Consider the following 27,697-nt stretch of genomic DNA (forward strand, 5'->3'; position numbering starts at 1 on the left):
TTAGTCAGGGCTGGAATGCGGCAAAGAATTGGACTCGGGCAATAACTGGAGGGCTTTGGCATCCTCATCATCTGTCTTTATTGTGTGCACACCCTCAAGTGGCTTCCCGAAACCTCTGTTACCCTGAGAGGAGGCCATCCATGCACCCAACTCGCTCAATAAGCACCATTCATGACTCAAACTATAGGCAACAACACAACCGGACATTGTGCTTTCATACATTTTTGCCACTGTCTCACGGAATAAAATGTGAGAAAGTAACCCAGTTTGAACCAAATTCCAATTTCACAGAGAAATTCACCAAAGGGTGGGGAACTTAAGACACAATGAGCGGTTTTAAAAGAACTGTGTTCGCGAAAGACCTGAAGTCTAACATCCCAACGACGCTGCTCTCACATCACTGCCACAACAAAATCTGCAAGTAGGCCGATATCTAACCTGGCAAGCATGTGTGTGCGTGTGCATATGTGTGTACGCAGGCCGCGAGCGGTCCTCTAAGGGATACTTGCGTCTCGTCTGTGAGTCACAGGCAGAGTCTGTGTCTGTGTTTGAGTCCATCAGAACAAATCAGCTTCAACATCCGCTGCTTTACCCCGGGCATGCGCAAGCACACACACACACACTAACACACTTGCATTGTACATGCTAAGACATCTCCAGGGCAATGTGCTATCCCCCACAGTACCCTCCAGCTGAATCCCTTTCCAACTTCTCCTCGCTTTCAGTGTCATCCACGCCGTACTACTTCTAGCATATGTTGTTCACTCTCACAGCTAAAGTATGTTCATCACAAACAAACCACTACCTGCATAATCCACTCGCTGTTATTTGTTTATGATTTCATCCCAATTCTCCTCTGTTGGCGATCAAAGAAGGCCCATTGGAAATAGAGATGTGATTGTGTGCCTCTAGGTTGTTCAAGAGCCTCTTGCAGCAACACTGATTGCTACACTTCATGGCCAACAATGTCGCCTTGTGACGGGCAAATCCATTAAGGTTTATGTTGTGGCGTTTTTTAATGACAAAAATAGTGACTTGCATCAAGGGTTCAAACAAAAGAAACAGCACATATTGCCCATATATATATATATATATATATATATATATATATATATATATATATATATATATATATATATATATATATATATATATATATATATATATATATATATATATATATATATATATATATATATATATATATATATATATATATATATATATTTGAACACCTAAAATGTTCATGCAAAGTATAGTGGGAAGTGTTCGGCATCTGCCGAAGGTGCAAAAACTCGATAAAATGTGATGTCTGTTATTTTCACGATAAGTTCAACTTAAATGTTAGGAGCACATTTATTCAACTTCACCAGCGCTTATACTTGTTAGGATCGCGGTTAGCTGGAGCTTACAAGAGTAAAATTTTTGTCCTCAACATTTCTTAGTTTCTTTTAGCTGTTATGGCTCATTATCCTGTTGCAAGAGCTACAGCCTGTGACTGCCACTAGCAGTGAACAGTACATTCCTCTTTGTAATATCTGGATGGTCTTGAGATTTCTTGTACTCTCTCAAGGCATTCTTTTCCAGATACAGCAAAGCTCAAGCAGAACATTACCAATGTTCTTCCTATTTTCACAATAGGTTCAGTGTACATTTCTGTGACTACAGTGTATTGTCAAGACTACATGGATTAAACAAGTGAGGCTGGAGCATCATATGTCAACAGTCACATTGGTTTAGGCATGGTATGCTGTTATGCCTCAAACATCATTGCTCTGACTACTGTGGCCGGTGTGTAAACAGTAGCTGTGCATCTTTCTAAATGTGCGTTTGAGAGAGTGAGAACAACCATAGCAGATCACATGAAGAGTTAAAAGGCCATGGCACTCAATCATGCCGCCTGAGATGACCCTTGATAGAATGTGTGTTTGTTGAGAGAATAAAAGAGACTAGAACAGACTCTACAGAGCCTCACAGCACAAGTGAGTATTGGATAAGAGGCCCTGTATGGACTTGTGTCCTTGTTCGGAGTGCACCTCTTTGATGTGCTTTAGGCAATGTAGAGCCTCTCAGAATATATCCACACGCTTACACACTCCGAATTGGTGGCAAAGTTTAGTCCGTGGAAGGAAAATGACTGAAATTGGTGGTTGACAGTGGCTTCCCAAAGACCTTTACCTCCATCGATTGTTTAGCAGTACTGTTGATATCGGTGTGACTAATTATTCCTGGCACAAGGTTGTGAGTTTTATATGAGATCCATGCAGGGGAAAGTCTCTTAGCCCTAAAGTTAAGCCCTAGGTTTCCGGTTTTCCCTCACTGCAAATCTGCTGATTGAGTGGAAGTCATTTTTGGCTTCTTCCACGCCTCAATTGAGTCACCGGGCAGGCAGGGTGTTTTTGTTCACATACGTAAGATGGGGGGTGGTGGAGATCCTTTGTGCGTATGAGGTGTCCTCCTGTTGCGGTGGCACAGTGCCACTTAAGCACATTAGGGAAGGGAAACACTGGGATTGCCTGGCCCAACCATCCACTAATAATTGGATCAGCATGTGTCCATTGAGGCCCAAGCCGCAAACTAATGTCCTAATTGGATTAGTGAGTGTGGCTGTGGCTGTGTGTGTGTGTGAGGGTTTCCCTGGTTTACCGTGTGTATAGTAAGGTTGCTGGATTAAGACGTGCGTGCGACGTCACTCGCTAAGACACATATCCGGTGGCCTTTGTAACCGATGAGAGGAGATTCCGTCAGCGAGAAGAGAGTGACGTCGCTGAAGGAGAAATGTGAGAGACACGCAGTGGAAATTCTTCATTAACCTGAAAAGTGGGTAATGAGTCTAGAAAGAGGGGAAAAGGATTAAAAAACAACTGCCTGGAACAAGGATTACATAACTCAGTTTTTTAAAATGAAGACGAAAGGCAAGACGAAAGTCAGTGAAACTAGATATTTGACCATTGATGATTTTATTTCAAAAAAATTAATCAAAGCCACCTGTCAACCTCGGCCAATTGCTCCCCTTATTAATGATTGCAATTCCCCTTATTAAGCGATAAAAAAACTTACAAATACAACGTGGCACGTTTACTCACATAGGGCGCATGTATGAGTCTGAAATTTTCTCCAAGGTGGACGGCTTTCTGATGCGCTATATTAGTATAGTGAAAAGGCAGACGGGTGAAAGGGGAACGCGGGTGCGCATATCATGCTTAAAGCAGGACATTACTATTAGCAGTCGGCGATGACGTTTTCGGCCGGAGTAGAGCCGAAATGGGTCAAATGAGATCAGTTTTACAAAAAACGTACTTCAAAAAGTCCCGTACAAATGAAATTATAAAAAAAATAAGGGAAAAACGTTTAAGTTGACAGGTATACGATGGTGTTCAGGTTCACTTGCCTGACTTCGGTGTGGGGAGCCGTGGGCTCAATTCTCACTACCTTTCAGCAGACAAGAACAAAAGTTGGAATCTAGTTCGGTCTACTGTTTGCAAGTGTGGGTGTGTGACTGGGGGGTGGGATGTTGAATGTGCTAATCCATAACCCCCATCGACAGGAAAACTACTGTTCCTCAACCGGAAAGTGCAGTAGAGGAGAAACACTCAAACTGGATATCAAATGCACAAATACACACACGCTTACAGTGTGCAGGCACAGATGTCAATACTGAATTTGGGCAAGAAAACTGATTTAACTGTGCATCGGGTGGGAACCGAAGCACAAATAAAAAATAAAATAAAATGTCAAAAAATGGCTAAACTTTCATTCTGCTGTAACATTACCATGTTGTTTACCAGTCAGTGCTCGTGACAATGGGATTGGTCTAATATTCTAGTACTCTCCAAATGTGCTGACCTCACAAGAGGTAAAGACAAAGGAGATACAGTAGAGGCCCACCTAAGACCACAGTCAAAACCATCTGTTGACTCACCCAAGTTTATGTTGGTGTCAAAGGTGCTGTTACTAAGGGGTTCTTGCTTGATGGATGTAACTTCCCCTTCTCTTGTCTGGGTTTTGTTGAGGGCTTCAGCATTAGCCACTGTCCAATTTGATGTATTGTGCTCAGTCAACCTTATTGAAGAAGTATTGTGGGAATTTTCTTCTTGATTCTGCTCTTAACTTTCATAGACAGAAAATCTAGGCACATCCACAACATTGAGGAGGTCCTATTTGTCGGCTTCAGTATTGCATTAGATTGCTTTCACTGGAGTGGTTTCGGAACAGAGTGGGAAGCGTTTGGGATGAGAATCTGTACTTTCAAATCTAAGACCAGGTTCCTCAAACAGATGGTGGACAAAGATGGAATGCCCTCTTCTTTCTCCTAAAGACCTTCCACAAGGGAGGGAAGAATGGAAAAAGACTCAGCCTGTTTTGGTAAAGAAGCTGAGCCGAAAGGCAAATCTCTCCACTTAACAGTCTATATCTATCTACGATCAATCGATCTACGTTCCTATAGTCGCTAGCTGCGGGTCGAGACCGAAAGAACAAGATCCCAGATACAAGCAGCTGAAATGAGTGTCCTCTGCAGGCTCTGACTTTCAGATAGGGTGAGAAGTTATCTATATCGTAATATATATTTGCAATTGTAATTGCAATTTCAGTTTACATTTAGTATATATGGGTCAAGAGATCCAAATGATTGTGATACATTATTTACTTTTACCCTTGGGAATTCCCAGACAAGAGATATATAAAAGCAAAGTTAAGTCACAATTATTTATATAGTGACAAATGTCTCAAAGGGCTTCATGGGCCCACAGTTGACAAACATTTACAACATCAAATGATCTGAACTCCCAACAGTGCAAGGAAAAAAAAAAAATCCCAAGTCTGGACAGACTTTATGTGCGCACACGAGCATGTGCCCTATGGTAGAAGGAATTAGTCAATTATGTACCATGAGAAATGTCGCCTGACACATTTATACCCGCTTTAATTTGAAGAACCTATTTTACAGTTTGTAGTCATTATAATGTTGTTAATTCTAACTAGAAACACCTATCCAGGGGAGAGACAGTGTGAATTTGCGATGAATAAAAATAATTGCACAATAAATGGGGCACTATGATTGGTAAATGTGAATCAATTAGTTGTAATGATTTGCCTGGTGTCTGGTGCTTAGTAAATATACTACACTTGAATAAGATTCAAAAACGTACTGCATTTGAGCGTACCAGTTGCAAATATTGCCCCTCTTTCTGGGTATACATGTGAGGAAACGGGTGCAGGTTATAGGTTCAAGTACTGCATGTGGCTGGTTTCCACAAATCTGTCATGGCATACTGATTAAACATGCAGAGCTCCACTCAAAGCATGCACCGTGAAGGAACCTCCCACTGTGGAGAATGGAGGTCAAAAGTCTCTGGAGATCGCAAATAAGACTCCAGGCATATTATATGTTTCTAACATTGCAGTAGGGAAAGTCTACGTCAATGTTGCCAAGACTAGAATGCCGGCAGCGAATACTACGCAAGCCCATTACGTCTTAAATATTGTTGAATTATAAGGGATGTCTCCATCACATATTTTTATTTGTGAGTCAGGCTTGAATATGGTGACATACTGAGAACATTTACCATTCAACAACATGTACACACAGTATATGCACTCAGGAGTTTACAATCATCTCAGTTACGCACAAACAGTGACATCAAGCAATGGAACTGAACCAATCATCTGAATTAAAGTAATAAAAGAGGAAATTGGTGTGGTCATACAGTGTATGCTCATCATCCAACACTGACAGAAATAGCTCTGTCAGTAAGTAAACAACACATCCCATTCAATAAAAAAAAGAAGTGGCTGACTACTCCCTTATGGGCCAGCATAAGGGAGAGAGATAAAGAAAAGATGGCGTAAAAACACATGGAAACATGAACTAACCCTAAAAGAAATCTTTTTAGGATCGGTGAGGGAGGAGTGGTTTACGTGAGAAAGTGAACTTGACCGAGATGACATCACATCCTCATCTGTGTTGCTTCCAGATTGGTTTGGAAAACACCAGAAATTGACGTCACGTGGTGAGACACCGCTTTCCGCCTTTTCATTTCTCAAGAAGTCACATTTTCAATGATTTTGAGTTTACTATCACAGCTGTGCATACATACTAACAGCAATGTAACAGAGCACCACGGTGTGCAACCAAAGTACTAACTAACAGGAGTTGCCAGCTGTTTTCCAGCCCACTGACTATGCCGTGACATAAAGACAGCTTTCCACTCAGACACAATAAAACAAACATGCAACACAGTAACCACGCAAATCCCGATAAGGAAATTGTTAAGCAGCGTTGTGTTATACAGTACAATAAACATGCTTGTCAAAGAGGAAGTGATGCAATCTGGAGTGGAAGGTCTATTTTTAGTAAAAGCGGAAGTGTCCGTCTCACTTCTCTTTCCAGGATTAACACATACGCAAACCATAGATACACACGCATAAATGTGAGAACAATCAGTGAAAGTGCACACTTCCTTGCCACAGACACCCACGCAGTCTTCCATTAGTGGTGCCTACATAATTTGAATAACCAAACAGACGCTCAACTTGTTAGACAAAGACGAAACGTGTAGGTAACAAAATCCCCTTTTTTGAATCGTCAGACTAAAGTTTGTCATGGCACACATCAAGTAACTATTTTTTACTTTTGTTGTTCTCTCAACCTGGTGACGATAAAACTGTGTCATTGAAGTACTTGTGTCATATGATTGTCATAGCAATGAGGACGGAGTGGGTGTTCTCTCACTTCCATTTACATCATGAGACGACAGGATGCAAGTACCAAGTGAGAGGAGAGTGGGTGGCGTTATCGCTACCTTGACCATACCACACTGGAGTTCTTTTCAACTGTAACCAAACGATTCTTCCAGTTCCAAACTGAGATGTAGACTGATCTGTGACATAAATAAAAGCTTTCCCTGTGGGCCATTTTGAAAACAAATACAATTCTTTTGTAATTCCTCCAATTTTTCATAAACTGGACTCCATGATCAAATAACTTTTCCCTGTAGTATGCATGCAAAAGACCTCCCTCTCTTTCTCACATATAGCTCTCAAATCCGTGTTAACATGTTGGACTGTTTCTACCTTTAACAGAAGAAAGAGGGAGTCAAATACAACAAGACAGAATTTTCAAATCAAACACTTCAACACCCAACATTGGTAAATGAACATGTTGGCATGTTTCAATCTAACCATTGACTATAGCGCACAACTTTCCTTATCAACCAAAACCTTTCTTGGGGAGTATCAGCAAATCTCTTTCCTGATAGTAAGAGTCAACGAAGAGATTAAAAAACAAGGCAAATTAGGTAGATCCTGATATATTTTCATGAGTGGCCTAGAAATATCGAAACCATTGCATTTCTTTCAGCAAACTGAATTAATATTCAAATACTAGGGGGATATAATGACACCCAGGGAAAAGGAAATCTCTACTTGTATCTTCTTTACTCATCTAGATGGTCATTATTGTAACCATGACGACAAGGGACGTCTGGTGTTAAATCCCAACCTTACAATCAAAAATCCCCTTTCAATTTGTGATTTAAAGGCTTGGATTGCGTTTGAATAAAAATATTCTAAAAGTGTTTTAGACGTCTTGTACGGAAGCGTATTGCATTCAATTTAAGAATTATATAAAAATTTCAAATTAATTTATTTTCGGGATTGTTTTTTGAAATATTTTTTTAAAATTCTGTTTGTCTAAATAATTTATTTTAGTGTTTTTTTGATTTTTTTTTTTTCAAATTTTGTATTTTTGATTAATTTATTTGGAGGGTTCACAAGGTTTTCTTCCTCATTTAGTTTTTTTTTCTTGACCCTGGCCACCAACGGAAAAAAAAAAATTCAAATTAACCCTAAAAATAAATTACTCAGAAAAAATTCAACAAAAAAACAACCCTCAAAATAAATAAATTGGAAAAAGAGAGAGTTGAAAGAAATAACTGCTCAAATAAATGTAGAAAAACAGTTTGAAAAAATAATTAATTCAAAAAACAAGCTCTCTCTCTCTTGGAATGACAGATTTGAGAGGAAGGTCTTTTTAGTGCAATGGTTAGAAAGGTAATGTTGCTTCCTTCATCCTTCCACTAACTCCCTTGCACATAGTCCAAGAACCAATCCTGAAGTGTACCCTTGGGGGGGTTAATGGACGGACTCACTCCTCCTGATACTTTCCTCCCCCCTCTAACTCATCTCCCATAGAGACTACCCCTCATTTTTCCAACTCTACCAGTGTTTTCCACCCCAGTGGAAACACACAGGGGTGGGCGTGTGGCAGAGCGGGTGGTTACAGTGCACACTGGAAAATGGGTCAGATAAAGGAAGAGATCACGAATGGGGCGAAGAAGTAAAACGCTCAGGGCGAGCTGTGAGTGTGTGTAGAGGTGAGACAGTGGGATTGGCCAGTGGTGAGCCCCCGAGGGTGGCATCGCCTTCGGGCACATGCCTTCAGCGTCTTTCGCTCCAACACAACACTTTGATTTTTCTTTTTTTCTAGAAAAACAAACATGTTATGAATCCAAACCAAACAGTTTTGTGGAGTAGGATGAGCTAAAACTGACTCATTTTGGCAATCCTGTTCAGCAAAGTACAGCGTTGTTTAATACGGTATTTAAAAAAAATCGACAGCTATTTTAACACCCATTTTAAAAGCGTCACACACGTCGACGTGTGCGTGGGTGTCTTTGTTGTGTGCGATAATGACTCCATGAGCGCTTGTGTGAACAGTGGTGATGCATAGGAGACAGTTGCGTGTTTTGGCACACAACATGGCTGCGGATGGAGTTGTCATGGTGACTTTTAGGACTTTACCATGGTAACTATGAATGGTGATACACACAGACACGCACAACTGTCTTTAAAAAACATTTAAATTGACCATGTCAAAATACAAAAGAGACAATTGTACTTATAACACTGTAGAAGTGTCATGACCTAGCTTTGTAGAAGCAGAAATGAGATGAGGGAAGTATTGGCTCAGTCTTCTGATAAACCATTTGTATATTCCATTTTCATATATTTGGAGCTGACCTAAAATTCAAGGGTACTTCTTTCAAGACAGGATTCCTGATCACTACTTCTATCTGCTATAGAATTCCGGGTACAATAATACTGTACGTAACATAGCACATTTGCTGAAATAGCTGCCTTCCTTCTAAGAGACACAGTCCACATTACAGGTGTGTCATTCAACTAAAACAAATGAAAGTTTCAAACGGTAGTCACCTACCTTTTCACGATCATAAAAAATGGCTTGTAATTAAGTGAATGTAAAACAATTAAATGAAGCCAAGTCAAACTGAGCCATGCTTCAACATATTTTTAAATATTTTATAATGCGGTATTGGTGACGTCCAAATGTCTTGGTTTTGTACCATCGTTAAACAATAACAATTGGATTTGCATAAAGCCACTATAATGTGTCCGTCAACCAATTTAGGGTTTCTACTAGTTGAGAAAAGCTGAATGTGCTTTACGTTTTCTTTGACTTTGAATCTTGTCGAGGCAGACATGAATCTCTTCTGGATGCTCCGTCCAGTATTGCTATGTTTTTAATAAGGATAATAATAAAGCTATTAATAATAATCATAGAAGAACTGAATTAATACTGTAAAATTAGCCATGTTTTACCTTCATGTGGAGAGACATGCCTCCAGGATTCAAACACTGTCTCGTCTCTCGTTGCTCATTCCATACCATAAAAGATTGTTTGCCTAAATTTTGATAATTGAGTCTGGCCCCCATCATGTACTGAGTAAACTATTGAAGTTTTATAGTTATCTAAAAAAATTCCCATAAAAAGAAGTCTGACTGGAACGGATGTGAATGCACCTACTGTAACTCTTTGGAACACTAACACGCGGTCTCTATGTGATCGTAGTGTTGATGTATTCCCTGAATGGTTCAATAGAAGTTTGATTGTTAACATGTTTGTCTTAAGTTGCGGTATGCCTGATGGCATGCCTGGAGACATGGACTGACAGAGACACCAACTAATCAAGTGGTGCAAGCTGTCCTCTACCTTTAAGCAAGGTAGATATGGTGATTGCTTGTCCACTGGTTCATGTCGAAAGTGATATTTTTTCAAATTATTTGAATCAACTCTGAATTAATGTGCTTATTTAAGTGATATACTAATCGCACCGGAAATTGAGGTCATCTTAATATTGGTTACATTGGCCTAATAGCGAGTGGTTAGCACATCGGCCTCACAACCCTGGGGTCAAGGATTTGATCCCAGTTAGGTCCTCACTGTGTGGAGTTTGCATGTTCTCCCCAGGCTTGGGTGGCTTTTCTCCGGGTACTCCGGTTTCCTCCCACAGCCCAAAAACATGCAGGGTAGGCTGGTTGAAATATCTATATTTCTAATAGGTATGAGTGTGAGCATGAAAGGTTGTCTGTCTCCTTGTGCCCTATGATTGGCTGGCCACCGATTCAGGGTGTCCCCCGACTGCTGCTCGTATTTAGCTGGGATAGGTTGCATCATTACCGTGACCCTTGTGAGGCTCGGCAGTTTAGAAAATGAATGAATTAATCATATATGTTACCTATCTAATAGCTTTTATGTCAAGACGAAGCTGTTGACATTACAAAAATTAGAGAACAAATGAGAGCAAGATTCATAGCATTGCCATATTTCTAACATTTATGAAATGGACCCTTTCTCTTCTTACATCACCTGCCCTAAAAATGTGGGTTAAGTAAGATAACCCTTTATGAAATTATCATGAGATTCCATTTGTGACCTCCACAACCTGTGTCTTCATTATCCCTAAAATTAATGTATATCTTCTGTTTCATATTATAAACATACTGCAAGTTTGATAAACTGGTATCGACGAGCACAATGCAACCGAGTTACAGAAATTTACAGCTGTCTGGTACTTACCAAAAAGATTCTGTGACGCAACAGTTTAGGTCAGTGCGTGTCTATTGTATTTTAAGTATCCGCTGCTTCCGCGTGAGAGAGTTAGTCCGCGCAGCAGCGGTGTGGTCAGTGTGGGAGAGATGACTCACAAGGTCGACCTGAAGTTACATTCCAGTGTTGGGGGAGGAAGACGAAGAGAGATGCAAAAAGTAAAAGGATCAAAAAAGAAAATGACTTATCATGCAGACAGTTGCATTTTTTTCTTCCTAAACTAACAGCTTCCAAATCCTTGTGATCACGCAGTATGTTGGTGAATAGTGTTTCGGTTGTGCCTTGGGGATCCTAGATTAAAAGTCTGACGAAAACTCAAGTGGTTGACCCCAAATAAATTACACCTGCGCTGAGTCAAGGATCCGATCGGTTGTTCGTCAAGACACAGGGCGGGCCTCCACTCAAATTAAGGCAATTACTGGTGGGAACTGTGGCGCAATAACAGCAGACGGAATCTCCGGCAAGAAAAATGAATTCAAAGGCCTCGTCTCTTTCAACACCACAAATCTCCTTTCGACTTTGCCAGGAGGTTCAAAAACGGGACCTTAAAAGGTGGAAGTTTATTCTCTGATGAGAAAGAACAATAAACTTGATGGTCCAGATGGCTTGCAACACTACTAGTAGGAGATCCTACCTGGGATGTTTTACACATAGCACAGAGGAGGATGTCCATTATGATACGAGGTGCTTTTTCATTTGGGCAACCCTTACTTTTCAGGTGATAAAGGGTCTTCAAACAGCAGCTGTTTATGTGTAGATGTTGCATGTCTATGTGGTAACAGGTTGGTTTTTCAACAGAACAACACTGCAGTTAACAATGCGCGCTTGGGCAAGGACTTTTTTGGGGGACAAAAACCTTACTCTGTTGGAGCATCATATATATTCCCCTGATTTAAATCCCAAGATCATTTGGGGATGTATGTCAAGGGAAGCTCATAAAATGATTAAGTTTATGAAAAAAAAGATCAAAATATGACTAAGGTAGATTATAAGCTATTTTTCAAATGGGTCTAAGATTTTAATCGGGACTGAATATGAAAGTGGTGAAAATAATGCCGCTTAGTATAAGTGTCGTAAAGCTTTTTGTCTACATTGGCAACATTGCATTTCTTTTAAGTAATTGTGACGTAAGTCCATGGTTTAGCTTCTCAATAACTAGCTGGATCAGTTCAAATAATTACTAGTACTTACTATTTTACAATTGTGTAAAGCTGACTGTTCAATGCTCTAGTTTCATAATACAGTGTTTATCATTTATGAGGAGTCAATTCCACTGAGGAAAAAAACGGAAGGAATCCTGCCCAGACATTCCATGGAACCCACATCCAATGAGTTTCCACTATTCCACAGCCTTGATGGGAGCAATTTCAGACCAACATAGAGGACAGAAGAAAGGCAAGAGATGACAATGAAATGCCCAGAAAGTTGATCACAAGCATAAAATATCACGTGCACCACATTGAATTAAACTTTAAATTACATTAAATGTATTGACATGCACTACAAAACTCTACAGCAGTTTTACTTTGGAGAAGGCCATTTTCTATATCAATGTCAGTGTTTAAACTTTAAACTTTAAAGGCTTCTTTTGCTAATGGACACAAGATTGCAGAGACACTAAAAACAATCTTGTTCTGAATTCAGTCAGTGATGGACAAGAGAAATGTAAAAAAACAACCAATACTTTTTTGCGTCCCATAATATTGTTGGACAATGTTCAAATATCATATATGTGAAAAATTGCGGCAAAATGACACTATAAATGCATGCATGTGTGTGTGTTGTGTGTGTGTTGTGTGTGTGTTGTGTGTGTGTGTGTGTGTGTGTGTGTGTGTGTGTGTGTGTGTGTGCGTGCGTTCATTCACTCTCCCTCATCCTCTTTTGGAAAGTACACTTGAGTAGTATTATGTGGCTTTTTCCACAGTGGAAGCCTGTTCCTGGATACGAGACTGCAATGGAAGTTCCCCATTCATGGAGGGAAGGAGCAGGAAAACAAAAGACAGGGAAAAAGGAAAGAGAGCACAGGGGAAGGAGTGAGTGGACAGTTTAAAGAGAGGTCAACAGAGCGTTCCTTGAGATAACTAGACAGGTGTAACGGGTCAGACAAGTGGCGCAGTGACAGGTGGAGCGGTGTTTTGGTTAGGGCCTCCTATACTAACCTGGGTTTAGTAAAACTGTTCTGTGACATTTGACATTATTAGATAGGAATTATACAAAATTATTGGGGTCGACCAAACGTCAGCTGGGGGAGGCTCCATTTTATCAGTGCATAAATATCTCCGAGATTTTCTCAGGGTTTTCTGACTCCATCGCCATATCCAAAAATCAAGTACGGTAAAATCATTGGCCAATTTAAATTGTCCATGAATAGGAATTACCTATTTTAAGGATGTCCCGATGCTGATTGTTTGACTTCGGATCTAATTTTTCCAAGGTATATACTGCGGATAATGACCCGATATCGAGCCGATGCCAGAACTTTATAACCAGTAATAGTAATGCAAAAATGCAACCATCAAATGATATGATAAATGATGAAATGATTAATACTAATTTTAGTAATAACTGATTTGATCCCACTGCCCTTATTTGAGGACAGCCTATAAATCTGTTCTTAGTACTTTATTTAAAGGACTTTTCCCATTTTATGCAAATGTTTGGAAAATGTTACAAAAATCTAAAAATTGTTAACCTAGGTAAAACTCTGGCGGTACTTCCTCGTAAAATGCTTTGTTTGCTCTGTTATCATCATTAGTTACTAAAGAGTAATTATCCCTCTAGGCAGACATGATTTCCTCGTATTTTGATTTATTGCAGTCGGAAAGCTTGAAAGAACTGAAAACCCACGCTACTACTGGATCGGAGCTGATCTTGTGACGAAATCCAATACTCGGAACGGGCGCCGATACCGATACTTAGTATTGGATCGGGACGTCACTAGTCTACACTATGTGCAGTGTAATTGGCTCGCCAAAAGTCTCATTTAGAGTCCGAAATTGTTCCAGTATTTATACATGGCATGAACTCATGAATTGTAAATGCAATGTGCCTCAGTTCTCTCGGGCATTAGCCACCTCGTTACCAACTCCGGTGCATTTGCACTACGTATTTCTGAATGCAGAAAGTAATTTTCCATTTCAGAAATGCAGAAGTTGATGATTTACTTATCACGTAATTACACGGCATTTATTTACTGTAAGACAAAAGAACATTTGACTTTGGAATGGGACGGCACAGGACTTGTTGGCTGAGCAAAGGCAATACGAGTGTTCATAGTATATTTGCTTTGTGTTATTATTATAGTTTTTCTATAAATGTGATTGTGGATGTTTTGTTGTTCAGTCAAGTCTCTTATAAATGAATTATTAAGATCGGTAAAGTAAATTAAGTTTGTTTGATTAGTGGAAAGTGAAGAAAAGTAAACAGATATGACATCGTACTCAAGTTGCAAACTGCATGTGATAGTGGGGGAGCCAAGTATGTACCTGTACCTTTGTCATAAAGCTGTAATACAGGCTAGGTACATCGCCTGTTAATGTTGCGGTATATTTTATCTGAAAGTGGCTACAATCGGCAACAGCTCGCGACCACTCATTAGTATACTAATGAGGTCTTGGCAGTTTCAAAGGCAATATATTGAATTCCAATGCATTTTTACACTTGGTCTGAGTAATTTACTAATTCTTCTTAAAATAAAACTAGCCCATGTCTTTGGTTTCATCTTGATTTTTGACAACACCTTCAGACAAATTAGGTATGCAAAGAAACAACACCTCAACTCAGCCTTACATAAAATGACTGCAATTTCTGCTTTCTGTGATGTGACAAAAATATATATTTAATAATACGGTAAAAATATATTGTATAAATTATAATATATTTCAGAGTAGCTTCAAAGATTCAATGATAGGTTGCAGGATTTTCAACCTGCTAGCACTGGTCATGTCTCGTAATACCAGAATAGTGAGTCAGCATAACGTGAGCAGCCGAGTCATATTAGTGTGCATTTCGTATTTTCTGTACAGCCCTAAATTAAACTTCACAAAAGTATTTCCAACTGTAGCAACAAATACTAATCAGCATTTCTTCTGGCCCACAAATTGCACCATATAAAAAAAATGCTACATGTCTGGTTGTAGCCTAATTTACCAACATCTAGTTGTGTGAAAGGTTGAGGGAAACTAATTCTTCCCCCAGGTTGGTGCCACAATGTTGACAAAAACTATAAGATTTTATTGTTTGTCTATTTTGATTTTGTACACTGATGAAAATTATAGTTTTGGTAGGTATGCCTTGAAAACATTGTGCGTTGGCAACGATTTAGGACTGCTTTTTATGGCCACTCAGTTCCGACTAAATAAGTGATGGTTGCAGTCGTGGGGAGTGGCAAGCTAAGTACTTGATCTGCAGGTATGCAGCTGGCTGAGCATCAGTAGAATTGCTTGGCGCGCCTCCATTCTGGACTATCATTGTTATGGAATTTAAAAAAAAAAGATTAACCCTAATGGTTCCAAGGAGTTGCATGATGAAACCCATCGAGATTACCGGCCGCAAATGACATTTCTTTAACACAGATTTAAGTTTTTAAATGTAGCCCGTAGTAGTCCAGAAATGATAGTTGAACCACCCTTTAATTTACAAATTTAAAAATCCCTGTACTTGTCAAAACCTCAGTTCAACATGATCGTGTCACTGAATGTGTGTTGGACTGTTGGTAAATCAGTATCTACTAAATGTGTCATTAACACCAGATAGGAGGGGTATAACATGTGAAAAAGTGAATATTTAATCAGTTTTTGTTCTATTGCATCTTTACAAAACACATTAGGTTTACACTAGATTCTGTCACCATGCATAGCATATTAGCCTTGGAGCATCGTGCTTAACTACTTTTGTTGTAATGCTTATAGTTTACCTTCGCTACGAATGGTTTGTCAGCCAATCGCAGGTTAAGTCAATCTAATATGCATGTTTTTTGGGATGTGGGAGGAATCGGAGTACCAAGAAGAAGAATTTGCAAACTCTACACAGTAAGGTCAGAACCCACCTGGGATTGAACCCTCAATCTCAGAACTGTGAGGAAAAACGTGCTAACCACATTACTTAGAATAACGGCATCAAATTCAACATATTTAACTTCAAAGTATTAGTCAAAGTTTTTGAAAACAAACATTCTATTTGTAATGTAGTTCTACCTAAAGAAAACATGTTATGAGGAAATGTGTTTCTCTTTCTGGAACTAACGCTTGCAATCATCTTGATGACTGCCTTAAATTGATGATCTTTGGTAATGTTCCAAAATATTTTATAACAGGAAACCGTTGCAAAACAATGAATGAAAATGTGGGGGTGGGGGAGAAAAGTATTGATACAAATGAGTTTATTTTTTGTTTTTCATTTAATGTTAGGTTAACACAAAATGTAACTAGACTGTAAATGTTGATTTGTTGAACTGTAATAAGAGATTTGTGGGATGGGCCAAAATAAACAATTTCGCTTCAGCACTTTCATTTTTTGTTATGAAGCGCCTTGTGTGTTCTCATGTCATTTTCTGAACCGCTTTATCCTCACTAGGGTCGAGGGGGGTGCTGGAGCCTATCCCAGCTGACTATGAGCAAGAGGCGGGGGACACCCTGAATTGGTGGCCAGCCAATCGCAGGGCACAAGGAGACAAACAACTATTCACGCTTACACTCATACCTAGGGGCAATTTAGAGTGTCCAATCACCATGCATGTCTTTGGAATGAAACCGGAGAATCCGGAGAAAACCCACACAGGCCCAGGGAGAACATGCAAACTCCACACAGGTGGACATGACCTGGATTTGAACCCAGGTCTCTGACCATGAGCCCAACGCGCTAACCATTCGCTCCACCTGGCCGGGCTTGTGTTTCATGTTCTATTTATGGACTTTATCATGTGCAACCAAGATCAAAAAGAAATTGTCATCAATACTGTGTGCCAAGTGAAAGAAGATAAGCCAGTTCTATAATTACAAGCCATGAAAATAAATTAGAGTTAAGGGTGTGGAACAAGCTGTGGTTAAATTGATCTGAGGTATGCAAGGTGTGTGTTTAATGTCCCTAATGCCATCCTGTAGCTTCCTTGATGAATCAAATATTGGTCAAGCTGAGTATGCAAATATTCCTACAATGCAAATCATACAGTGGAGCAAGAAAGTCTACACATCCTGGGTTCTTGTGTTATTGAAAATGAGAGAAAAAAAATCCTTCAAAACTTTGGCCAACAGTGTTAGATTATGTAACCTCTACTACCCTGAGAAAACAATAACAATTTTTGAGAGAGGTGGTAAAAATAAACAACTTGGATCACGTGTTGGCTCAATCTCTTGTTTTACAGTGTGGCAGTGTTCAGAAATTAAATTCGAAATCATTTGAAACATGTGAAACACATATCTGCCACGCCCCCTTTTTAAAAAATGTTAATATGTAGTATTTGCTTTCCATTTCTTTTGATGACTATTTTAGTACTAACTGGTATGTTGAAATGTTCATTACTAAACAAACTATTTACTTTGTACATCCGTGTTTTCTGTATACACGTATGATGATTGCTAAAAAAAGGACAAATATCTACCGTGCATTTCTGTAGAGTGGGTCTTCTTTTGGTGATTAGAAGTTTTGTGTTTGTAACAAATACATGCCCCTGGCCAAAAGTTTTCATCTTGTTACATTGGCACATTTAAGACATTCCCGCAAGCACTTGGGAGGTTTCGGCTGCTTTTTTTCACAATGAGATAAGGCTTCAGTCATGCCACTTTAGATCACAACCTAGATTCATGAAGAATACACAAGATTTTGTCATATGTAATAAACAGGACAGAAATTCCAGCATTCCTATCTACTTCTTGGCAACTTTCCTGAAAACCTTTCCTCTATCTCATCTCATTTTCTGAACCGCTTTATCCTCACTAGGGTCACAGGGGGGTGGAGCCTATCCCAGCTGACTTTGGGGCAGAGGCGGAGGACACCCTGAATTGGTGGCCAGCCAATCGGAGGCCACAAAGAGACAAACAACCATTCACGCTCACACTCATACCTGGGGACAATCTAGAGAGCCCAATCAGCCTACCATGCATGTCTTTGGAATGTGGGAGTACCCGGAGAAAACCCACACGGGCCCGCAGAGAACATACAAACTCCACACAGATGGACCGACCTGGATTTGAACCCAGGTCCCCCACTGTGAGGCCGACGCGCTAAACACTCAACCGCCGGACCGCCTTACCTTTTCTCCATTGATCAGGTTTTAGGAATGGTGAGCCACACAATATTTTCCTCATTTAGGGATAACTCCAGTAAGTGTTTTTTTTTTTAAAGCTTGGGAATTCTTATTCTGTCCGATGTGACTTCCGATATATAAGCAAAAGCCTGCTAAATCATCGGAACTTTATTTGGGGTGTTTCGGAAACATTTCTTTTTCGATATCACTCAAACCTGTGGAGACGTTTATAGTCACCGTATCTTTCTATCTCTATCAATTCAACTAATAATATACTGTATAATCACTTAATGCTGCATTAAAAGTAGCAAGTGCCAGACAAGGTCATCATCAGTGGGTGGTTTAGTTGTTGTTTCAATACCAGTCACAAAACAATGTCACATGTATGATCCTCATTCTAACCCTTTGAAAATGCCCTTTAAACAACTGTGACTCAGTGATCTTCTCGCCGAAATACTATCAGATTCAAGTTGGGTAAGATTTTTAAATGTAAAAAACATCTTCGTCATCTTACCATGTGATGCCGTTGCTCAAGAGCGAGATTCCTTCATGTTTCCTTTTTTTGGAGACCCAATTAACTGTGAGACCTTGATAGAACATAAACATGCACAGTATTACAAATTACGCAGAGTGAATATGAATGCTTCATAAAAAGACAAAACCAGTGGAATATAATAATCTGCTTTTTTATGAAAAAGTATTTCTTTGATGGCAAGTGTTTTAGGGTTTCATCATAATTTTCATTCTTCAGGTTTTTTTTCGGTTTCGATGTATAGTTATAATCAAGGGACATTCACCCACTAATCAAACCTCATGAATGACATGGCGTCCAATGTATTTTGCTTTACACCCCAAATCATTTTCCTGTTTGTCCAAGTAGGTGTTATCCACTCCATAGGAAAACATGTATTTTGTTCTCTAGACTGAAAAAAAAAATGCAAATGAATCCATGGCATAGAGGAAAATATGAGCAGTGGAGGCTACTAAACTTCAAAATACTCATAAAACTGAGAAAAAGAGGGGCGGGTCGTACTCACACTGTTACACAACCTTCAAATAACTGACTTAAACGGTTGAGTTTTACCATCTTAACCATGAAAAAGGGCGATAAATCTGCTGTGTGTGGAGGGGAAACGACGGAACATTATGCCCATTATTCTGTGTGGAAAAGCTCACTAGTGATGAAAACACCAAAACACGTGATAGTATCTGCTAATGGCCCAGAGTAGTATACTGTATGTCCGCCTGTGTCATGGCTCATGGAAACACTTCTCACTCCTTTCTCCTGTCTTTGGGCACTGGGCTGATAAGGCAAGGGTGGCTTGCGTTACTCCACCCGGGCACTCCCGGGTGGGGGAATCCCCCCGGGGTGTGTTCTTCCACGGAAAAGAAAGAATGCCACCATTGAGCAGTGTGCCACCGCAACGGCAACCCCCTCCCCCGCACATCCTCCCCTCCCTTGTGCTCTGACGTACAGTTGGAGCAGATTTGATGACAGTGAGATAAAAGCCTTCCTCTGTTTCCCCCTCCGACTCTGTCTGTGTTCTCCTCGCTCTCCGGTGTCAGCGGAGCCTTGAGTGCTGCCGCTTTAGCCGGTCCACATAGAGACTTCATTCAAAGTGACACAATCACTTTTCACTTGCCTTCTGCGATAAACCAGAGAGTTCACTGTATCTTGGTGCTGTGTGGCCGTCGTCAAGCCGCAGAGATGCTGGAACAACTCCCAAATAGACTCTTGATCTGAAGGAACTGTCCAAGCCGTCATAAATCTCACTGAAAAGCGTGTAGGCGATAAACTGTTCAGCCACACTAAAATGCTACTTTGTACTGACGAAGGCCAGACAGACCAAATATAAATGATTTTTTGGAAAACAGACATATTCAAATATATTAAACCTACCTATATAACTATTTTCACTTGATTTTTCAGACTTGAGGCAAAAATAAAATACCTGCACTGACCCTACCTATGTGATAAAAAAGGCCCAACATAATAGTAGGAGAAACATGCCCATATCCTAATAATTGCATCACCATTCTTCACTGTGAACTGTAGCTTGAACATTGAGTGATTTGGTCATCTCAAAAATGATCTGTGGCCAACCAAAAGGAACATTTTACTCTCATCAGTTCATAAAATGTTCCTCAATTTCTTTCATTTTTGGCACATCTTTATGTTTCTCTCCTCTTCAATCAATAGGCTGTTCAATTCGTTGTTCTTCTGAACGATGTGTCAACTGACCCATTTTTCTTAGGCTTTCAAGGAGAAATGCATGTTCAACTGGTTGATGACCTCATTGATTGAAGGCCACACTGTGATTTTTTGTCCTCTAGCACTTTCAATGAATTGCACAGGCTTAAAAGTCTGAATATTATGAATGCTGGGTCTTGTTGGTTTTCTGCGAATCTACTGTACATACTGGTAACTTGCTTGACATGTAGCAATAAAAATATACTGACTATGTGGCCGCTAGTTTGTCCATATTTGTATGTAAAGATATAATAATAGTATAAAAGTGGAACGCGTGGAGATGTGAGGAGCCACGACGCCATGAGGTGAACTCTGAACTATGCTATGCTCGTCATGAAAAAACAGTCAACAAGGACTTTTATTCATTTAAAAAGCGTGTAAAGATTTTGTGCATTTTTTTTCTCCCCCAGTTGGGAAATAACCACTGATTGGTATGGTATTAAACTTGTTTATAAACACATAATGACAGAGGAGATTATATAAGGGAAACTACCTTTAGAGATGAATGTTTACTAATTTTTCTGGTTGCTCACAGCAGACTGCTATTAGGTTCAACATGACTCTCTATAGCTTATTATATTTTACCGTACACCAATCGCTTTAGCTCATGTTGACTCATTCGCCCACCAATGGTGCTGCTGCCATGCAAGGTGCAGCCAACCCTGTGTAGGCAAATTGGGATTCAATGTATTGCCGAGGGACATTGCGACAGTCGTAGCCAGCCAGGAATCGAACACCTCGTGAATATTTACTCTATGGATTCACCTTCATATGGTGTCACAGATTGTCACATCAAATTATATGAATGCATTTCAGTCTTACCACAAAATGTTATAGTATTTGTTGGCATTATTTTACAATGTATCTAAGTTCATCATTTATTGAAAAGGAAATCGTATCCTAGACCAGGGGTGTCAATGTCTAGTCACAGGTCGTATTGGAGAAAGGATTTCCTTTGAAGGGTCAATATTCATCAACTTGCCCTTCCTAAATTAATGAATTTATCCGTTTTTGCTACCGCAACCAAGATGGCGCCGTTCAAGTGGCAGCCGGTGGCGGTAGCTCCGTCCACTCTTGCTCGTTTTGTGTTTTTGCTACTTTTCTGTCTTAATGATTTGATTTGGTGATTCTTAATGATCCCATTTACTTTGATTTACTTTGTGCTTTTGCTTTCTTGTTCTGCGGCCTTTGCGACTGTACTGTCTAACTTATAACTATGCCTTTCCTGTATCTGCATTCTCACCCTCTTGCTACTGTCACAATGAAATTTCCCGAATACGGGATGAATAAAGTTATCCAATCCAATCAATTGAGAACTAATTGATTATGAAAGGAATAGCTATTTTGACAGTCGACTAACCATTTTGAGACATTGTTGAACTAGGGATTGTGCAGATTCTCTTGACAAACTCTTTTATCAAATATTCTCTTATTTTTCCATTTATTTACTTTTGATTTTACCCCTTTTATATGAGAATACAAAAGAAAAAAATGTAAATAACAAACGTTTTTCAATTAAAATAGAAATGTTTTTAAGGGTGGTCAATTAACACAAAATAAATTTTATTTGATTTCAATTTAGCAAAAAAAACATGAAACTGATGCACAAAATTGACTTTCACAGCCCACCCAAAAAATTATGGCAAATGAATGTGCCAACAGGGCCTTGACTTTGACACCCTCAACTCATCATTTTAAGTAGTGAAGTTCGGTCCTTACCCAATCCGATGAATTTGAATGACACAAAGTCTGAGCGATCTGTAGAAAAAAGGGAAAAAAACTACAATTAGGAAAAAAGAACAGAAAGGCTGAGATTTCTTTGCTGTTTTTGCTAACTTCTTGCATAAAATACATTCATTTTCCACAGTACTTATCCTCACAAGTGACAAAGGTCGCGAGGTTACCGAAACAAAAGCTCCGCCCCACTTAGATACTGTTTTACACAATTTTTGTGACTTCAATGGTAAAATCTATGGCAGGAAGCATATAGCGAAGTATACTAGTGATTTGTTTTGGAGCAATACCAAAGCAATATATTTTAAATGTGTCCATGCACAGCCATTCTCTCTAACTGACGGATTAATTAAATTTTATATATTTGTCTGGTATTTGTCCAGTATGATGATAACTATTAGGTTGGCAAGTTAGCTAAACCCAATACTCTCTCAAGGGTTGGTCAATAACATTTTCCTATTGACAGTAGCAGATAAATATGATTGCGTAAGGCATTAGGATGACCAATTTCTAGGGTGTTTTTTGACAACCTCCCTCTCAAAATAACATACAGCATATTTAACACGCACTGTTTACATAAAAAGTAATATAAAAATAGCAAATCTAAATAGAAGCTAGCCTTTAACAAAAAAATCTGAAAATTCAATTGTTGTTATTGATAAAAGGAAATCCTGTTGTTTTTAAAACTGCTCTACAAATAGATTTGGATTAAATTGGATTTCTTCCACCCAGGAATTTGAATTCTTTTTTCAGTTCAGATCAAAAAACTAACGTAAAATCCTAACTGGAGTTTTATCAAGCTTCTTCAAATCAGCTCAACGGCTTATTAATTAACAAACCAGATATTGTGTGTGTAAACCTCCTGAGTGACTTCAATGCACGAGAACACTGCTCATTACCGGCACGGGTTGGCACGTTTGATTCTATTTAAAGGACATGGTCCTAATCTCATATTACTGTACTACAAGTCTGACGGAATAATGAGGAGGGCTAATCTGGATTTACACGTCACCATGCTGAAATCACCAATGAGGCAGCTAGAGAAAGTTCAGGTGAAACACAAAAACAATTTACGGAAAAAAAATGCCCCACATTCTGAATAGTTCTGAATCCCTACATATGCTCCAGGGAAAGAACATGAACTAATGCAGGGTCATGCTTGCGCAGACGTCCTCACCCAAATGACAACAAATATGAAAAGGCCTTTCTATGAAATAAAGCCTTGACTGTCCGAGGAAATTCTTTACAACTCTTCAGGCAAGCGGAACAAACAGAAGAGAACAGGAAAAATCAAAAAAGTACACATGATCTGATGAATCAGAGTTGAATTGGTTGTGATGGCACACAGATATCTGAATAAATTCACTAAGTTTGGGGAAATTAGCCTTTTTCCCAGTCCATCAACTTATGCACAAACCTACAGCATGAGTTAAGTACACATTTACGTATAAACAAATTGAACAACCCATTGTTGTGTGAGGCAAACTGAATTTCACGTAACCAAAGAAAATCATGTTTCATTTTATCATTTAAAAAAATTTAAAAACATAAGAGTATAATTTGCCAAGGCATAAAAATTGTGAGGAAAAGCTTCTCTGAACAGAAAGACAAGACTTGAACTTTTGGGCAAAGCGAATCAGCTTAATCCTGATGTAAATACGGTGGTACTTCTACTTAGAAATGACTTGGTTCCAAACGTTTTTTTCGTAACTTGGATTTTTTGTAAGTAGAAGCATATTTTACATGAGCATAGTTTGTTCCAGTCTTTAATACGACCCAATATAAATCCTTTAAAAATTATAAAAGTATGCCAATTCTGTATGAAATATGGATGCAAATGTATGTACGGAAAAAAAGAGCAAAAATATAAGAAAACTATTGATCAATGAACTAAAATGATGCCACAGTACTAAAAAAAGAAATGTAAGCAACTCAGTTCAAACATACAATCGATGAAGGGGTTGTTTTAGCTCAAATCTCTCTCTCTGTCTCCCTTGCTCGCTTACTTACTTTCTCTCACTCTCTCTCGTCACTCACAGGTTGCCATGTGGGCACGTGCTGCTTCTCGTGGTGCATTTGTGGTCGAAAAGGCTGATGCGTTTGCAGTGGCACCTGACTGTAAAGAGTAATGCATTTGGCAATGGAGCGTGGGTGCTGCTGAAAGGAGATAACTAGTGAGTATGCCTTGCATGTTGGCTGCAGAAAGTGAAGTCTAGGGCACGTGTTGCAGCTTTTCCTTGTTATATTTATAGACTATACCTCTTTTAATGTTTCGTAACTTAGACAAATTATTGTACCTTGGAACAATAACTTACATATGAAAGCATTTCGTAACCTGAAAAATTCGTATTTGGAAGAATTTGTAAGTAGAGGTACCACTGTATACTATAGCAGAGGGAAAACACTGTCCCTGCTGTGCACCATGGGGAAGGCTCTTATCAGTTCTGATCATGGAAGCTTTGCTTGTTCTAGTTCAGCACATGTGTCAAAGTGGCGGCCCGGGGGCCAAATCTGGCCCGCCGCATCATTTTGTGTGGCCCGGGAAAGTAAATTATGAGTGCCGACTTTCTGTTTTAGGATCAAATTAAAATGACGAGTATAGATGTATATTACATTTCCTGATTTTCCCCCTTTTAAATCAATAATTGTAATTTTTTAATCTTTTTTTCTGTTTTTAGTTCAAAAATCATTTTGTAAAATCTAAAAATATATATTTTTTAAAGCTAAAATAAACATTGTTTTAGATCTATAAAAAATGAATATTCAGGCTTTTAATCCAGTTCTTTTAATCCATTTCTAAAAAAAAGTCTATCTAAGTTTATCTAAAATGGTCCGGCCCACATGAAATCGAGTTGACGTTAACGCGGCCCGCGAACCAACCCGAGTCTGACACCCCTGTAGTACAGGTTGTATTGAATCCATGTTTAGTAATACTGACATCTCAACAATATGATCCTGCCCATTATTAGACAACTTGCAGCAGTAGTTCCGACAAGAGAATGGTCCAAAAGACATCGCTAAAAACATCCAATATTTTAGATGAATTGAATTAAATAATTACTCTAATTATAATATTCTAGAGATGCAATTCATCAACGCTGATTTAAATCCTTATTAACATCTTTGGAAGGAGATGAAACATGCAGACTGGAGAAAATACCAATCAAACAACAAACCCTCAATTTGTCGCCAGTCCATCGCAGTATAAATTACCATCCAGCCACAAATACTGCCGCAGCATCGGGACAATACGTAAACACGACATCTAGGCTAGAAGTTGGCAGAAAGAGTCTCTGCTGTTCATATTTTGACATCATGAAACCAAGATGACTACTAAAAATGTATAAACAGAGCATCACTACTGTTAGGCTTCAAAAAGGATGTTAACAGAAGGAAGTGGCAACGTCATCAGCATGTTACAGAGATACAGAAACTGGAAGTATGGGAGGAAACTATTAAGGTGGACATGCTCAGAAATGCATTGTTTTGCTTATGGATTTCTGCATGATTTTTTTGGAAAAATTGGAACACACCTGTAACAACTAAAATTCTACCCAAAAGCTGTCCAACTATGTGAGAAACAAACATATTTCTAGTGAAATTATGCTCCGTAATGTTCCGTGGAATTTTGTAACAAAATATTTGGGTTGGAGAAATATTTGGAAACACTGTGTGATGCCTTGACATGTAAGTTAAATAATTAGATGAGCAAGGTTGTGAGACAATTTACTCATACTGTCTAGAAAAATCGCTTATCCAATTGAAATGCAATAAATCTTTTCGTAAAAACAAGCCAAAATATAAAAACAAACTTTCAAGGTGTTTAATCATTTAATGAGCAACACATTTCCAAGAACATCCACCTCTCTGTGCCTCTCATAACGTCTGCATCTCTGTTGTAAGTCAGTATCAACGAGGGGTGTCTTGGAGAAAGCTCCATTTGACCCTAAAAAGTTTATATATTTTTCATTGAACAACATAGTCACTGGACTAAGTCTCTCTCATCTCATCTCATTTTCTGAACCACTTTATCCTCATTAGGGTCGCTGGGGGTGCTGGAGCCTATTCCAGCTGACTCCGGGCCAGAGGCAGAGGACGCCCTGAATCGGTGGCCAGCCAATCACAGGACAAAAGGAGACAGACAACCATGCCCACACACACACCCATACCTAGGGGCAATTTAGAGTGTCCAATCAGCCTATCATGCATGTTTTTGGAATACGGGAGGAAACCGGAGTACCCGGAGGAAACCCACGCAGGCCCATGGAGAACATGCAAACTCCACACAGGGGACCGACCTGGATTTGACCCCAGAGCTGTGAGGCTAACCACCACAGCCTGGATTGAGTCAATGTTACAGAATTACCAATAGATGTTTTAAGATCCCAAATGGTAATGTTTACATGCAAAAGGGAAATGTGAACCTACAGGAGCGGCTGTCACAAAACCTCCCGTACGTGTGCCTTTCCTGACAAAACGAACCCCGCGTGCCCAACACTAGTCCTCGGACAGTTAGATATTTGGAAGTGGCGAGATGTACTACTCTCGGCATCTTTTTTTCCTCTGTGTAAGTGCGGCAGCGGCGTCACATCAGCTGACCGTAAACCGAGCACATGTTCACATTGGAGGCATTTCACGCCGGTATCCCCTATCGCCTTCGACGAATGCAAACGGGGACAGGGCTGTAAAACTAAAAATACCTGTCTACGACTATATTTGGCTTGGCTGGATCACAATTGAGCCGCTGAAATAGTAGGACCCGCCCCGGCACAATGAATGGAGTCCTTTTCAACCTCCTGCCTCCGTCTGCCAGGTGCTAAATTTAGCAACAAAGCTTGCGTCAATCACGAGCCTCAGTGCGTCAAGGCTTTCCCCGCCCACTGCTGCTCGTCATTGGCCAGAATTAGCATGTTGTCAGAAAAATACGTGCTCCGTGATTGGCTGCAGAGATTTTTTTTCTTCCCCAGTGGGCTTCGGAGTAACATTTTTAATTTTTTGTTTATCATGTTCCAATGCCTTCTGTACCGTATTGGCCCCGTTGATTTTGTTAAAATAAATAATAATAATAATAATCATCATCATCATCATCATCATCATCATAATAATAATGAAAAGTTAGCCCAAATCGTACAGTTTTGATTTTAATGGAAGTTTGAGGTTTTGTTTTTTGTTTTTTGATTCTTAAGAAACATGAGTCAGATGAATAATTTGATCATAATGCCTCATTTCATTGATTCATTTTATGTACCGCTTATCCTCACAAAGGTAACGGTTGAGGTGCTGGAACCTACCTCAGACACAAGGCAGGGTAAAACCTGAATTGGTGGCCAGCCAATCGCAGGGCACGGGGAGACGGACAACCAATCACGATCATACTCATAGATATGAGAAAAACACATCGCCGGGCCGCCCCTTATGTATATTCATTCATATTATTTTGTAATATTCTAGTTTAGTGCTGACTATCTATTAACATATTTTTCCTGTGTCTTTTATGTGTCTTCCCTTTGTGTTTTCTGGGGAACTAAAAAGTATTATTATTATTATTATTATTATTATT

General features: G+C 39.4%; 1 protein-coding gene across 1 annotated transcript in view; it reads right to left on the reverse strand.

The window, feature by feature from the left end:
* alg2 (ALG2 alpha-1,3/1,6-mannosyltransferase) overlaps nt 1-26,986 on the reverse strand; it is a 59,408-nt gene extending 32,422 nt beyond the window's left edge. The window contains exons 1-3 of the mRNA XM_077598263.1: nt 26,838-26,986; nt 22,123-22,161; nt 18,667-18,739 (exon numbers count right to left, since the gene is read on the reverse strand). The gene's annotated coding sequence lies outside the window, so the exon portion shown is untranslated. The remainder of the gene's footprint in view (nt 1-18,666; nt 18,740-22,122; nt 22,162-26,837) is intronic.
* Nucleotides 26,987-27,697: the final 711 nt, after the last annotated feature.

Source organism: Stigmatopora argus, chromosome 4 (assembly GCF_051989625.1).
Source record: "Stigmatopora argus isolate UIUO_Sarg chromosome 4, RoL_Sarg_1.0, whole genome shotgun sequence".
NCBI classification, from domain to species: domain Eukaryota; kingdom Metazoa; phylum Chordata; class Actinopteri; order Syngnathiformes; family Syngnathidae; genus Stigmatopora; species Stigmatopora argus.